We start from the raw sequence: 17,279 nt of genomic DNA, 5'->3' as shown, positions 1-17,279 counted from the left end.
ATTAAAGGGTTTTCAGAATTGTTTCAAGTTTCCAACTAGAAGAAAATATTAAACAAAGTAAAAATCGTTATCCTTGAACTTAGAGGTTGCTTTAGAATATTTTTAAAATTGAAAGAAAAATGAGATTTTGCATTTGTGTGTGCCTCACAAGCATCACCCTTTGTGTATGCAGGTTTCAAAGCAAACAGCAGAGACTATTCTACTATGCGTATGTGATACTGTACATATATGAATGTTTGCGTCAGAGCTGTTAAAGAAATACAGCGAAATTTCATGAATTATTAATAATAAATAACAGCATCCTGATCATTATAAAGAAAATATTACAAAATTTATTTATTTAAAATCAAAAGAAACATTCTAAACTGACGTAAAACATTGTTTAAGAAGAACCCGCTGTATTTCTTTAACTTAAAGTACTTATGTAAGTGCAGATGAAATTAAGAATCTGTCTTTTGTGATATGTATCTCATTTCTCACTTTGTTTATTGCATATTGAATCAGAAAATAGCAAACTGCAAAACGAACATGTGTGATTGTATAAATATATGTGTATTTAATCAATTTTGACGTTACTTTGTATACGTAATCGGTGATTAAGATAAATTTGAAAAACTATAAAATCAAATTGATTTTTGGGATTTTATCCGCATCTTTGAATTAAAAAGAAAATATATTTAGATACGAAATTATTAATTTGGTGAGACTATCCTCTTGAAAACAAGCGACTTCTCAATTATAGTGTAGTAGCGACTCGTGTCTCTTATTACTTACTGCTGTATTTAATTTAATTATAAATTAACTGTAATATAATATTTAAAAACTTACATTCTGAATTTAAAAATCAAATCAGAAGTCACTAATTCGAGAGTAATTTCGGTTAAAAATAATTTTCTAGATGTGTGAATTACAATATTATAGTGAGTGGAATTGAAAAAAAGTTATACACTGAAATATAAATTTATCCGAAGAAAAATTAAGTTGTTAGATTTTACATCGAATGCTCGTAAATGGGATCTCATCATTGGTGAAAACTGAAAGCTGAAAATTGAACAGTGGATTGTCACTATTAGTTTAATTAGTTTCAATTAAAGTAACGTGTATTCAAGAGCAAAAACATAACAGGAATGCTAATTAGCATTTTAGGCGATAATTTATTGTAAAATTTAAATAATTCATATAAATTTGGGAAGTCCATGACAATTATAAGAAGCGTTTATGGTATAATTTAATTTACCGACTCGAATATTTTAATTCGTCTGTGAAAGTTATTCATTTTACTTCTTTGTCTTCAAAAATTATTGCTGGAAATTACAAAATAAATATGTTTGACTGGGTGAAATTTGTTGAGTAGTAAATTTCCCTTCAAAAAATTAATTTTAGTTCGGTATGTATTTTTGTAAGTTAGAATAAGTATTTAGTTTACAAATGTTCTAAATTTCAGATTGAGATTTTTTTCGGATTCTTTCAAGATTGGAAGTCATTACTTTTTGAAAAAGAAAATTTTCAGCTCTGAAGGCTTTAAAATGCTTACTGTACAAATATCTTGTTTTGTGATGGACCATTTGAAAAAGTAATTTTATCAAACAAAAAAGATATTCTGTAAAAAGTTTGTGGCTTAGAATTATCAATATTCTAAACTAAAAGTCGCCGTTCAAAAACTCCGTGTCGCTTTTCTAAACAAAATTTTCACCCCTCCCCTTCTTCATCAAAGATCATCACACAAAGCTCGAATTCCCCTGATTGACGGTCATAAATATGACCTGCACCGCTTTAAGTTCATATTTCGTAATTAATTTCATTTTATAAACGCGTGAAATAAAACACAAAACATATAAATAGATTCAGTAGCTCAAAATGCTCTAAAAAAACACGGTACATTAGGTGATTTTTCACAAAAATAAGGAAATAATTTGTTTGAAACAAAATGAATGCATAGGTTCTATATTAAATTCAATATGAAATAGTTTTCCACACAAAAATGAATTTTCGAAAAATATGACTAACAAAATCAATGAATTTTCATTCTGAAAAGATGAATATTTTCAACCCATCGGTTGAATTTTCAAGAAAAAAATTTATTATTCAAGCATGCGTACTTATATCTAATACAATTGAATTTTCAACAAAATACCTTAAGTTTTATCTAAATATAGTTGGAATTTCAAGTAAAATAATGACACTTCAACAACAAAAACTTATTTTGAACAAAAGAATTCAAGTAAACTGTTGAATTTTCAATAAAAAAATATTAGTTCTTAACGAAAAATATAATAGTTGACATTTCAACCAACAAAATATTATTATTTTAGGTCAAAATAGTTGAATTTAACCAAAAAATGTGAATTCTTAACGAAAAATGTAATAGTTAATAATTCAACCGAAATCAATTTTAATTTGAAACCAAAAACAGTTGAATTCAACTCTAAAAGATGCATTTTTAACGAAATAGTTGAATCCTGAATCAAAAGAGATTATTTTTTAACCAATGACCCAGGAAAAAAGAACCGATAGAAAACGAGTCAGTTTGAATTGCGTATCTGTCATTTGCAGATTAAAAGAATGAAAAAGCAATCGGTTGGCCACATTTTTAATCGATCACCTGTACGCGGTGCTTTAAATCTGCCATTCCACATTCGTCATAATGCTGAGTGAATAGAGTTGAATGAGACTGACAAACCTGAAATAATTCCTATGAGCATTCCACGATTCTTTAATGTGCATATGAATGGGTTGACATTCAATATAAAATGGAGTTCTTAAAAGATCATACCCAATGTTAAAAATACGATGCGCACATAGCAATTTTCACTATAAGCGTGAATCTGCCAATTGTATAGGTGTTACCTCAGGCTGTGTTCAACTGAGTGGACTATGCACATCAAAATTTTAAAGAATTAATTGTTTCAAATGAGAAGTATGAGGTAATAAATTTGAGTAGCACAATGCTGATTATTAAAAAATTACAGAAATTCCAATTAAATAATATTGTAATATATTATAATTGATGCGACAATTTATTTATAAACTCAATGATTAGTTAGTTGTAATTATCCTGTACAGGAATGATAAGATTTACACTGAATTAAGCGCCAGTGACATTCAACTTATTCAGTGCACATGCTAATGGCTGCAGGGAGTCCACGTGTTAGAAACAAACTCCGCAATTCGCTTATATCCATTTGCATCACAAACATCCAAATGGTTAGAATTTCAATACCCGCCTTTTTGCAAAAGGTAATTTCGATAAGATAAAACGTGAATGTTAGTTTTTGTAAATTTAAGATTCGTATATGGTAAATGTGAAATAAATAAATAAATTTTTAACATTCTAATGGGGTGGGATGCAAATATGTCAAAAAAAATGTACAACAAAATTAATTAAAATGCCTGAAAATAAATAATCTGTAAATAAAAATAGACTACATGTATGCCAGGATTTTCTTAAAAGTTGCCCATTGAACTATTTTTTTATAAACAATTCAGAAGTTCTCAAAACCCATTCAAATGCAAGTCCATGGATTTTTGTTTCCTGAGCAGTTGCCTTTTAACCAAAAAAGACTAAATTTCTACAAAAATGATGAATTTTCAATGAAGAAAGATTTCTCACTCAAGGCAAAGAAAAATCAACCAAATGGTTGAATTTGCAATCGAAAAAGGCGAATTCTCTACAAAACAATTGAATTTTATACACAAAAATATCAATTTTTTACCAAATTAATAGAATTTTCCACCCAAAAAGCAGAATTTTCAACAAAATAGATGAACTTTTAAGCCAAGAATGCGAATTTTCAACAAAAAAGTTAAGGGTGAACCAAAAAGCGCAGTTGAAGTTTGCCAATGAAAAAACTGAGTTTAAACCGAAAAAAAAGAATTTTCAACAATTACTCAAGTTTCCAGCCCAAGATACTGATGTTCAATTAGTAACATGAATTTTCAAAAATGTAGTTCATCTTTTAACCATATAGAGAGACTCCATAAAGAATGTCACAGTTATCAGCGGGGGGGGGGGGGGGGGGGGGGGGGGGGGGGGGGCACAGTATATGACAATTTCGCAGAATCCCATTGTCAAAATGTGACAATTTTTTGCCCACTGGGTCCTTTATGGAAGCTACCATAGTTGAATTTTCTAACAGAAACAAACAAAACAAAATGCATCAATTTTCAACCAAAAAGATAATAAAATCTTAAGCCATTAAAATGAAATTTGACTTCATTTTTAAATGAAGTTTTTAAACAAAAGAGATGAATTATGAACCCAAAATATCTTTTTCTATTTGGAAAATGTAATAGTCCGAATAGATTGGTGCGGAATAAACCACAAACAATAGTAGACTTTTCAATAAAAAAGAATGAACTTTTAACGTAAAATAGTTTGATTTTTAAACACTTTTATTTTTAAAGGTTTAGAAGTCTAAAGCTTTTTTGAATTAAAAATAATGTATAAAAAATTTAGGTGAAAAATTAAACGCGAGGTAACGCGCTACTCTTTGTCAGTATCGGTAGTGCAGTACATTTGAAAAGAGTAAACGCGTTAATTTTGACTGGTGTTAACGTGCCGAATACTGGATTTTGATTGTTGCTTTTGGCGTTTGAAAAAGTTCGCCTCTCTTAATAAAATCCGTTCTCTATAACTAAAAAAAGGTAGGAGCATATGTCGTAACAGGTTTATCAGTACGAAAGGCTTTGTGTGTCATTATTAAATGCGCTCGATATTCGCTGGGGTCGTTTTGTAAACAAGATTTTATCAGTTGCTGGAATAATGCTGGATAAATTTAAAAGAGAATTTTTACTTCGTCGAGTACCTAGATAATATACTAGGAATGACTTAACAGTCTTTAGTAGATTATAACTGCCATAAAAAGTTCATCAGTTTTATCTCCGTTTTTCTGTTTTCCTGTTTACTGTTCAATATTTGAAATTTTTTCATCTGTACCGATACCTTATTGCATTTTAATTCAAATTTTGTGAAAACTAAAGGATTACAATCATTGGCCTTTACAAATTTTGCTTTATAAAAGGAAAGACTCACAAAATCGAAGGATTTCAAATTAGGCAACTTCTCGCAAACTTTCATTTTGATTCTTTCATTCTCTTGAATAATAAAAACCTGTAAAATCTAATCCCTTCTAAACCAATGACTAAAATATTACCATACCTAAAAGAATATTAAAGTTTGGTGGATTTTAAAACATTCTTTGTATCTGAACACGAATTCTCAAAATACAGTACCTAAGGAAATTATCTAGCCTAGTTTTTGAACTGTTGCTAAGTGCCCCAATTTTTATAATATTAAGATCAAAGATTTGTACTTGTAATACTGCGAAATGTATTGAGATTCGACGTCTAATCAGCGCAAGTTACAGGAAAAGTGTCAATCTTATAAAAAGATATTGCAAAAAATTATAAACGTCTATGTTTTCGAAGAATCAGAATAACTTTGGAAATAATTAATATTCTTTAATGTTCTTACGTTCATTTTTCAGGTAAGTCGCCATTGTATTTTCTTAGATTGTTAAAATACAATCTAAGAAAATACAATGGCGACTTACCTGCAAAGTGAACGTAAGAACGTTAAAGAATATCAATTATAAACGTCTATGTTTTCGAAGAATCGGGATAACTCCGGAAATAATTAATATTCTTTAATGTTCTTACGTTCATTTTTCAGGTAAGTCGCCATTATATTTTCTTAGATTGTTAAGATATTTTTCGATTTTTTTCCAATAATATTTTTATGAACATTAATCAAATTTATTAAAACATAATAGATCATGGCTGTAAAAATGTTTGTAGGTATTTACGAATTTTTGCGACTATTTTGCACCAAGCTTGACGCTAGGGCCGAATCTATGGGGGAGAGTCTAACAATTTATAAAAATACTATGATTCACCTTTTTATTCCAATTGTTCTAAAGCATTGAAATTTAACATTTTTTTGCAATATCGTTTTATAAAATTGACATTTTTCCTCTAGCTGCGCTTATTAGACGCCGAATCTTAATACGCTTCGCGGTATTACCATACAAAAATAGTGGATGTTAATTTTATAGAAATTACGGAACTCCAGATTTAATTTCCACAAAAATATATTATTGTTATTCTTGGTCTCTCAAAAAGCTCTTACTAGTCCTCTTCCTTTAGTTATTTCTTTATTGTGTATCATTTTTCAGGATTTTCTATTTTACCTTCTTTTATTTCATTTGCATTGAACTGGAGAAACTGAAACGTGAGACGTTTAGACATCATTAAAAGGATTAAATACAGAGTTTTTCTGTTTATATAAACTAAACGTATTGACAGAAAACAATGCTATTTCTGTGGTATACCATCCTCTTGTTTTTCGAATCGAACAACGGGGTGGCGTGAATGTCAGCTCGACAACAGTTACTGCCTTATCGGATGGCGACAACCTTTCAACGTCGAGGTCTATTCTTCGCAAATGATCAGTTTCTGGAATTTTCCCGTGAGTGTAACATTACAGTTAACTTAGTTTAGCTTTCTAAAATAAATTTACAATAATTGTGCCAGTAATTTATTGAAATTTGTAAGTACCTTTTCAAATTTTGCCACATTAAAAATGAAACCCTTAATGATTGCATCCATTTGAACATTGAAGCCTTTGAAATTTGACAAAACCTCTCACAATAAAAAACTTCAGATTTAAATCTTCCACGATTTAAAAATGTAGATTCGTCAGATGTAAAGTCTTTTCAATTTGCTTGTTTAAAAGTAATAAATGACATTGATTATTTGCTTTTAGAGTTGACGGTTTTTGAAATTCAAAATTTTAAAATATAAATTTTCAATGTTTTTAAAGAAAAGGTAATTTCAATTTTTCCTTCCTCAAAAAAACTGTATTCTTTCAAAATTAGAGAATTTCAAAAGAAAACTAATTATTTCCAAACTGTAAGTTGTAAAATTGCAGAATTAATGCTAATTGGGTCATTTTTTATTACGTCACAAATCTCCATGTTTCCCATGTATATTTTTATCATCTTTCTGATTTTTAAACTAAACAAGATATCTCGTTGAAATTTTGCAAAACGACAAAAAAATATATCTTTATTTTGTTTAAATAATACAACTTCATTAATTTTTAATTTGCATATAATGTAATTGAGAGCAGGGGTATATAGAACCCTAATTGGTTGTTAGACTGGGCACTAAAGCCTGAATACATACAATTTAAACTTTTCCATTTTTATTCCGTTTTCGAAACAAAAAGTTGAAAAATTGGCTTTTCAATTCAAATTCTTCTAAAATTTGATATACTTATCTTTACAGTTTTACGCACTTTCTCTTTTTAATGTCAAGAGTTTTCTAACAGTTTGGTCACTTATAAATTAAAAGATCTTTTAATTAAATGAATTGTGCTGTTCCTTCGAAACCGAGAAATCAAAAATTTCAAAAACGTGGCATTGAATTTTGTAATTGAAATGCTTGCAAAGCAAAATAGTTACAAATCTGATTTTCTTCAAAGTTTAGCTTTTAAGTAAAAGGGAAGAGTATTTCCAGACCGTAATATCACTTTGTGTATGAAAAAAACAGGCCGAGATGCACTTTGCGAACCGGACTGTAATCAGTGCCTTAATCATTAACAATTAATCCCGATCGAGATGACTTTGACGACTTCTGTTCAAAATGACTAATAACAGCAAGATAATAATAAAACAAAAGGAGCAAGAAGGTTCTTGCAAAAAAACGTCCTAAAGAAGGATCAGAGAAGAGTGATCGGTCACATCTCGAACCAGAAATATTGTAAGTCAGGTACATACTATTTCTTTCATTTTGACAATTAGAAACAATGAACAACTTGTAAAAACATTCTTGCCTCTTTTGTTTTATTGTTATCTTGCTGTTATTAGTCATTTTGAGAAATTTACATACGCTTTAGAGCCATTTTGATCAGACGCCATCAAAGTAAACAATTACTTGTTTAGTCTATTTCCTGATAAACAAAGTGATAGTATGGTCTGAAAATGCTCTTCTCCCACCTTTTTCATTTAGAATTCATCGAACTTTAACGAATTTTGCTTCGTTAGTTAGTTTAAAGGACCATACTGGAGAAGCCGCTATTTTAAAATTTTACCTAGAATTATCTTCATCTCCGCGGACCTCGATTTCGAATTATCCATTGAATTAATATCTCACATGCAGGGTTTGCATCTAGCGAGGCATCTAGGCTCTCGACCAATCAGATTTACCATAAACCTGCAAGCTAGCTGGAAAAAGTACCCTTGCTGTTTGTTACATCAAAAGCGATAATTAAAAAGCAAACTATTTCTATAAGATCAGAAAGAGTATTTAATTTTATTTCTAGTTTAAATTTGTTATAAGGGCAAAAGGTATTCTAGGAGCTATTCACGAAATACGTAATACGTTTAGGGATGAAAGGAGTCTGTCAAAGTATCATTCTTCATGTTAAGAACAAAGACAAAAGTATCAAGCAGGGTTGGCGGGTGGGGGGAGAGGTTAGAGGGGTCCAGATTTTCCTGAAAAATGTATCACGTATTGTGTGAGTGGCCCCTATCACTTCAAAAATTATATGAAGTATTTTTGTCGGCTTTCTTATTCTGAATGTTTGTTTTAAAATAGGCGTTCATTTTTTATAAATAAACAAATATGACGAAAAAAAGGCCATTCCCAGTGGACAAAAACTATGAAAATCCCAAGAATGTCCTTGAGACGTTCCTAGGACGTCCTATGTCAGGTCAATCGACGTCACTAAGACGCCCAATGTCCTAAAAATGACTTAAAGACATGGATATTCTCGAGACATCTTCTGTACTGACATGAGACATTTTAGGAGCGTCCCTACGATGACTAAAAGACATATTCTAAAAGACGTTTTAGATATGTCCCAAAGATATCTCTAGGACATCCTCAATTTTGTGGCCCACTGATTTTTTTCTATTTGACGTTCTCGATGCTCGTCAATAACGTGACAATGGTTGAAATCGCCTAGATTTCATGGAGTAACATCAGATAAGAACATTCCAATATTATATAATAAACAAAACAAAATTTCATAAACATATTATTTATTGAAAGAATGTTTTTTTTTAAGTTTTTCATAATTTTATGTTTTTTTAAAAGTTATATTGCAAGAAATTTTGATAAAACAATACAATGATGAAGAAATTTCTTCTTAAGATTATTATTGTTAATAATATAAACAAATTTAATAATCAAATGCATTATTTGGGCATTTTTCGGCAGAAAACTTCTATTTTTTTTAATGCCAGTCCTTTCAATTGGAAACTTCATGACTATTTCAGCAACATTCATAACTAGTTGCTATTTATACGATTTTTGAAAACCAATTTAATTAGAAAATGCATAGATAATGCATTTTTCGAAAGAAAAAATTGTTTTTTTTTCGATGAAAACTTTTTTAGTTAGGAACTGTATGATAATTTCAGAAATAATTCATAATTTTTTATCAATTTTATGATTTTTTTAAACAGTCTTAATTAGAGGTGTGCAAAAAACTCGATACTCGATGTTCGAACGAGTCGAGTCTAGCTTGTTAGCTTCCGAGTCGAGTCGAGCCGGGATCGAGCTTTCCAAAAAGCTCGAAACTTTACGAGTACTCGCATGTCTTCGAGAACTCGAAACTTTCGAGAACTCAAAACTTTCCAGAACTTGAATATCTTCGAGAACTCAAAGCTTTCAAGTGCTCGAATGTCTTCGAGAACTCGAAATCTTGAAACTTTTGAAATTAACAAGAATTTTTTGAAACCCGATACTTGTAGGTTTCTTCGGATTGCTAACAGCGATTTTGAAATAAAAATTGGAAAATTTTTTTTATCCTAAATGGCAACTAAGTTTTGGAAAAATTCAAAATATAAACCAGTTTCCTCGAGGTACAGTCCCAGGGTTTTTACATTTTCATTCATGAGTGTGTAATATAATCGCCCAAACTTTCAATCTTTTGCTTTCAACAGATCTTTACGTTTCGACACTCACAGAGTCCAAAAATCATAACATTTTATCGGTGTCTGTCTGTATGTACGATTACCTGAATGTTGTAGCCACGCTTTCTTTTGAAGAAAATTTGAAATAACAGTTTTTCAGAGTTTAAGAAATTGTTGTCAAAGTTTTATGTACGTGACAAAAGTATTTGCAAATTAACCTTGTGATTTAAAAAAATTTGAAAATGTGATAACTCTTAGAATTTTCATTTGATCGAAAATAGTAATCTATATACATTTTTTGTGCTTTTTAGTACTGTAAATATCCGTACATAGAGTTTTCAAATTCAGAAAAAAGTAGTCTCAAAAATGTTCAAAGTGCCCTCACTTTTTGAATTTTCATCAGAAATGGCTTGTTAACGAACTCGTGCTTTCTTTAAGGACTTAAAAAAAGTGTGCCAAAGATGCATTTGATCTGCTAATGTTTTCGACAGTTATCGTGTTTACAGGCGGACGGTCAGACAGGCAGGCAGTGGTAATCGTAAAAACTAGATTTTCGGATTCAGGGGGCCTCGAAATGCGGAGATCCGTTGAAAAACTGTGATGTTAAATTTCGGACAATTATAATACTTTCTCAATCATAAATGATGAGAATGTAAAAACACACCTATTTCTTATATACTGTTCAAATTTGTATACACCCTTTATTTTTTGAAGATTATTCACTTTATTACCTAATTATCGAGCGCGAAGCGCGAGTGTCGCAGAAACTTAAATCACAGTTGTCGATTCAATTTACCATATTTATGATATTTGAAAAAATGTAGTAAAAGTGTACGCACTAACGTACAAAAACGAGCTCTAAACGCGAGGGCATACCGGCGCGTCCTAGACGCGCTCAAACTTGGCGCTAAGCGCAGCGTGCACTAAGAATGTGCCGCGCAGCGGACATATTTTTTTTTATCAGATAGTTAAATGTTGCTGAAACTATGCAAGATAATTAATTGTACGAATGTGGCTTCTTAATTCGCAATAAAAAGGCAAGTGTCAAACAATTTATGGTTTAAGCTTCATATTTATTTATTTAACATTAAATACCGAAATATTTGGACCTTAAACATATTTAGAGATTTACGTTTTCACTTACTGCTTAAAAATTAAAGAAATTCCGGAATTTTTATAATATTTGAGCAATTAGTATAAACTTAAATCTCTAAATATGTTTGAGGCTCAAAGATTTCGGTATTCAATGTTTAATAAATAAGTAAGAAATTTGAATAATACATTTAGTGACACATACCTTTTTGTTGCGAATCACAAAAATCAATTGTTACACATAAATTTTCGTGCATAATTTGAGGAACTTTTTCACTATCTGATAAGAAAACAAAAACTCATAAGAAAAAAAAACCTTTGATATTTTTCAAACAGTTCGAATCGGATCGAACCCTTTACAAAATTTGACGACTCGGTTCGAACCCGAACTCCTCCGGAATCCCTTATTATTGGAACGAAGCTAAAAGGTTCCGATCCCGGAATATAATACATTTTTTCAAAATTTGTTCGCCATTTCGGATCTTTTGTATGCTGAGTAATGGAAACCCTGTCAGTTTATTAAGTTTCTCATTCGTCAATTTATTGAAATTCTGACAAAAATGCCTTGACACTTTTTTGAAATGCGAACCCTGACAATATGGAAGTTCCATAGGGATCTCCAACGGGGATCCAGCTTGGTTGCTCTCACGGATCAACGATTAAAATGTCCAGTTCCAAAGGGTGAATATTTTGTTGACACCACCAATTTTAAAGTTTCATGAGTTCAGACATACAAACAGACATACAAACAGTGAATGGACATAAAAAATACACCAAAAAATATTGTTCATGCGTTCTAAAATATTTAAAAACTATACATACAACTGTCCCGAAAACAACTTTTTTCCTGCTTTTTTTCAGAAAAAAATTCTAAGTTCCATCTTTATGAAAAATTGTAAATGTTCAGAAAAATTTACATTTTATGTCAATCACAAACATTGTGAAATAGTATAAAACACCTAATAACTAAAGCTTACACGAAAGTTTAAAGAATGTTATTATTAAGAAATTGTGAAAATTCACGATCAAATTTCTAAGTACTGCCAATAAAAATTTTAAATGTTCATAAAAAATTAAATTTTCTGTCATTGTAGAAAGTTGTCAAGTGGCCTACAACAGGAAAAAACGACATATTACGCGAAGAAAAATTGTAATTGATTTAAATTATTTATTTAATAATTATTTGATTGATATTCATTTTAACATTTCATGTACTTTACATTCACATAACTTCGTACAATAATAAATAATTATAAAAAGAGAGCTTAAAATTTGATAACTTAACTTTTTTGAACTGTTGCTTATGAGGATGGCTTTTTCACCTAGTTTCAACTTGTTGGTTTAGAGCAGTGGTTAGCCCTGCCAACTGTTAGGCGATAGATTTCGGTATACATATATAGGTTCGATACCCCGTAGCATTAGAAACTTTATTTGTAATATAATGTTTAAGAATGTAATATATGTATTCACTCTAGGCAGGACTATTAATATTTGTAGTCAAAATGTTATAGCAGTACGGTACTAGTTAGCACTGACGCAGTATTGCGCCCATGGCAAATTTGCTATTTGGATAACACTGTGCAAGTAGCGATATCCAGTGCTGGCCCAACACTGACAGCCCAGTACAAAATAGTGTAATCATCCCAAAGATATGCCAGTACAGGTGCCAGCACTGGTAAAAAAAACGATGAGAGCTTTCATGATGGCAACCATGAGGGATCCATAAGGAAAGCCTATGTTCGATCCCTATGGATTAGCATGTCGTTGCCATGAGGGACCTCGTCTGGATTGCCCCTTATGGATTCCACAAGACTTGAGGGCTAACCATGCGGGCCCCCGAAGGGGCTCCCTCAATTTTTCCACACGGGCTTAAAGAAATTCTTATTTATTTCAAGAGCTGAGAGATCCCAAAACTTTTGAGCTGCTCGTAACTTTAGAGCAACTTGAGACTTTCGAGTACTCAAATGTTTTCGAGAACTTGAAACTTTCGAGGACTCGAATATCTTAGAGAACTCGAAACTTTCGAGCACTCGTATTTCTTCGAGTACTCGAAACTTTCAAGTACTCGAATTTCTTCGAGAACTGGAAACTTTCGAATACTCGAATGTTGAAGCTTTCTAAAATTCTCATAAAGCTCCTAATGAAAAAAATTAACTCGAAAGAAACGAATTTTTCTGTCGACAAATGCATTATCTATGGATTTGTTTATATAATTTGTTTTAAAAAATCGCAAAATTTATGAAATAGTTATTAATGTTGCTGTAATAGTCATGAAGTTCCCAATTGAAAGGACTGGCTTTAAAAAACCGAATTTTTCTGCCGAAAAATGCCCAAATAATGCAATTATTTATTAAATTTGTTTTAAAAAAATCATCAAATTAATTTTAAAAATTATGAATTTTTCTAAAATTATCATCAAGTTCCGAAATTTAAAAAATGACATCGAGAAAAACCAATTTTTCTGTCAAAAAATGCTTGGTGAATGCATTTGTTTATTAAATTTCTTTATAATATTAAGAATCACAACCTCGATAAGAAATTTCTTCATCATTATATTGTTCTTATTAAAGTTTCTTACAATATAACCCTAGAAAACGTAAAATTATGGAAAATCGTAATAAACATTCTTCCAACAAATAATCTGTTTATACATTTTTTATGTAAAATTGGAATATATTTAACTAATATTACTCTATGAAACTGAAACGATTTCAACCATGGCCATATTTTTACGACGTAAAACCAGACCGCCGCGGCGGTCTGGTCCATTGAAGTTTCTATTACGTTTAAAAAAGTGCAATTTCATTTTTCTTCAATTGTTGATGTAATTGATAACAGGGCTTTAGAACTCTCCCTCGCTATTAGACAGAGAACTACGAAACCCAGCTGTTCTCAATTTGATAATAAATAAAAAATTAATGTTAAACAAAGTGAATATTCAGTGGGCTCAGACCATCACTATTAAAACTCTAAGAAAATCGACAAAGCCGATGTTCAAATTATTATTTTTTTATTATTATTTATTTAACGCACAGTTTGACAAAAAGGCAATATCGCAGAGTTGTTTTTTTCTCTGAAAAAAATAATAAATAAACTCTGAGATTAATGTAGAAAAATGGTAAACGCAAATATTCAATTGGTCAAAATTGAATGTGTATGTTAAAATTGTTGTAATTGTTAATTACGGAGGGTTTTTAGACACAATCTATAATTTTGTTGAATAAGTCTCAACCACTCAAGTTGAAAATTATTTTTTTCCTACAGAAAAAGACATAATTGACCATTTGTTTATACTTATTGCTTATAAAAATTAATTTCAACATTAAATTAATTGTGCTCTCTAATTATGTCTGCATAAAATGAGGAGTAAGCAAATAAAACGCGATTAATACATTTTTTGCAAAAATTGACATTATGATTGTTTCTATATGTTTTGAATATCATCATTAAACAATTCGATTACTTAAACCTACTTGCACCGCAATTTCTAAACAGATTTTCATGAAAATCTTAGCAGAAAAAATTTCTAAAAATGAGACAACATGCATGTTGCAGATGATGGTTTTAAAAATACTGATACAGAGTTTCAAAATGTTCAGATCATTAGCGAGTATTTCCTGGCGAATGAAATGTGAAAAAGTACCATAATCATATTATTATTTCTGAATACTCAACTTTGAATAGCTTTAAGTCACTGAAAATAAATTATGAAAATTCTAAGAAAATATATGGTTTCGTTGATCTTTTCTTTGGACAATGGTGAATTTTAGAAGCAAAAATAATCATTTCCTAATAAATTGTTGACAAAAACGTAGGGAGGTGTCATCTCCGAAACTAAGGTACATACAGAGATGATTCTTGACCCAAATTATACATTTTTGGCTTCTGACAGTGTTGTAAGTATTTTCAATTAGCAAAAAGTCTAATGTTTAAAAAATTATTTTCTTCTTGGAAAAAACAAAAGGCTTTATGACAATCGAGGCAACTGTGTCCCTTTTTTGCATCAGGACTTAGGAACTGTGTAAAGTGTAAACAGCCTGAGTAGGCCCGTGTAGGAATCCAATCAGGGATCCGGCCGAGTCCCAGCCGGATAGCCCCGCTTAAGCCGGGCGCTGGTCGGGAAATCCAGCCGGGATCCGGCTAAAAACGTCACGGTAAACTGGTCGGATCAGGGCTTCAATACCGGCCGGGATCCGGTCGGGTAATCCGGCCAAAAAGCGGTTTAAAAATGTTGCTTCAGGCGAGAACTTGGTAACTTTTTTTGTCTTTTAAGGCTCATCGTAAAGATTACGATGAACTTTAAAAGTTCAAATGAAGTGAAACAATTCTGGCAAGAAAATTGGAGTAGAAGTGTATTCCCTGATGATAGAATCCCATAGCAATTTGAAAACCAAGCGGCGATTTAAGCTTAGGAAGGAAGAATGTAAAAACTGTACACACCAGAATATATTTTAATTTAAAATAATAATTATTTGCGCACTAAGTGGGGGTTTCAAACTAATCACTGAAATCAGGTTGATTTTAACCATGAGTCTCGATTTTATTTGTGAACTTCGAAGAGATGACACGACGTGAGTGCAAGGAGCATCCTCGTTCCAGGTGTGAAACTGAAAATTACTGAGTGTCTATGCAGACGACAGACACAGCAGGCGCTATATATGGCGGTAAATTTGAATTTATACAGACTAAACATTGTCTGAATATAGAGAAATTTATAAAAATTTATCATTTCTGTTGTTGTACATAGCAGAATCGATAACAGTTTAATTTAAAATGTTAAATTATTCGAAATTTTTTTTTTTAAGAATTGAAAAAGCTCATTTTTAGTTCACTGATCTAATAAATCTTTAATTTATAATTTTCAAATAATAATTCATCTAGCATCCATAATCACGTCTTTGATAATATCACGGCTCTTAAAAAATGTGTAATTTCTACAAAAACATTATCCTGACCAGTGCCCAGCCGGCTCCCGACCATGGGATATAACCAGGGTTGGCCCGGCCAGTAACCGGCCGGCCCCGGACCTCGTGATTCGAGAAAAATGTAGTCCGACCGGCTCCCGCCCGGTTCCTGCCCATGAAACCCAGCCAGGAGTAGCAGGGCCGAGATCCGACCAGAAACCTTGTTGTATTAGGGCCAACCGAGGGAATTTCTACACGGGCGGGAGAAGGTCGTATTGCACACGTAACAGTCAGAAGTGAAAAATGTGTAATTTGCTTCAAGGACCATCTCTGTACGTTCCATAGCTTCGGAGATGACACCTCCCTACGTTTTTGTTAACAACTTATTAAAAAAAGATTATTTTTGGCTCTAAATTTCACCATTGTACAAAGAAAATCTCAACGAAACCATATATTTTTTTCAGAATTTTTTTAGTTTGTTGTCAGTAACTTAGAGCTATTCAAAGTTGAGTGTTCGGAAATGATCATATGATTATGGTACTTTTTAACATTTTATTCGCCAGGAAATACTCGCTAATCATCTGAACATTTTGAAAGTCTGTCTCAGTATTGGCAAAACCCTCACCTGCAACAAGCATATTGTCTCATATTTTAAAAAAATTTTCTGCTGAGATTTTCGCGAAAATCTGCACAAAAATCGAGGTTCCTATATTTTATGGATAGATGTAGGTTAGCTAAAAAACCATTTTTTCATCAGATTCAACGTCTATGCGTAAAATAAAATTAATTTCTGAAAAAATTGTAATTTTCGATTGCATATTCATTATGTAAATAGATCAAACTTTTTAAGCATGCAAACACTATTTAAAATATTTTTATTATAATGTATAATTTTAAAAACATTGAAATTTTTTTATATTATATTTTATAATAATCTGCGAAATGTGTCTTTGCTGAATCAAAATTAAATAAATATATTTTAATTTTCTTCATAACTTCAAACCAGTAATAAATTAAAAAGATTTTTTTTATTTTATTTATTTAATAGTCTGACAGATTATAATAACCTAATTCTTCGCTGCTCGGAGGCGCGGGGCGCCCTGACGACGGTCTAGTTTAGTATATTTTTTAACATACAGTTTTGAAAGTATAAAAATGAGAAGGAACAAATCATCAATTTCCAGCATAAGATATTTAATTGAATCAGTTTACTTTAACTCCTAATTGAACGCAGGAATTTCCGCAATCAATCAAAATCCACCGAATCACTCGGCGAAGAGAAATCCGGTACCATGCAAATACGTATATCTATAAATATATATATATACGTATTAATATAAATAATTAATATTATTAATATAAT

The 17,279-nt window shown here is 31.1% G+C and overlaps 1 protein-coding gene across 8 annotated transcripts in view; it reads left to right on the top strand.

Annotated features, from left to right (window-relative positions):
• Nucleotides 1–6,213: 6,213 nt before the first annotated feature.
• Nucleotides 6,214–17,279, top strand: part of LOC117180184 (gustatory receptor for sugar taste 64f-like) — a 63,072-nt gene continuing 52,006 nt past the window's right edge. For 2 of the 8 annotated variants that reach the window (XM_033372550.1, XM_033372552.1), the window contains exon 1: nucleotides 6,215–6,466. The gene's annotated coding sequence lies outside the window, so the exon portion shown is untranslated. Of the gene's footprint in view, nucleotides 6,548–17,279 lie in introns of all 8 variants that reach the window. The other 6 variants (XM_033372549.1, XM_033372547.1, XM_033372553.1 and 3 more) reach the window with 5 other exon arrangements.

Source organism: Belonocnema kinseyi, chromosome 9, assembly GCF_010883055.1.
Source record: "Belonocnema kinseyi isolate 2016_QV_RU_SX_M_011 chromosome 9, B_treatae_v1, whole genome shotgun sequence".
Lineage (NCBI taxonomy): Eukaryota > Metazoa > Arthropoda > Insecta > Hymenoptera > Cynipidae > Belonocnema > Belonocnema kinseyi.
Note: the sequence above shows the minus strand (reverse complement) of the source record. Positions and strands in the feature narration are given on the sequence as shown.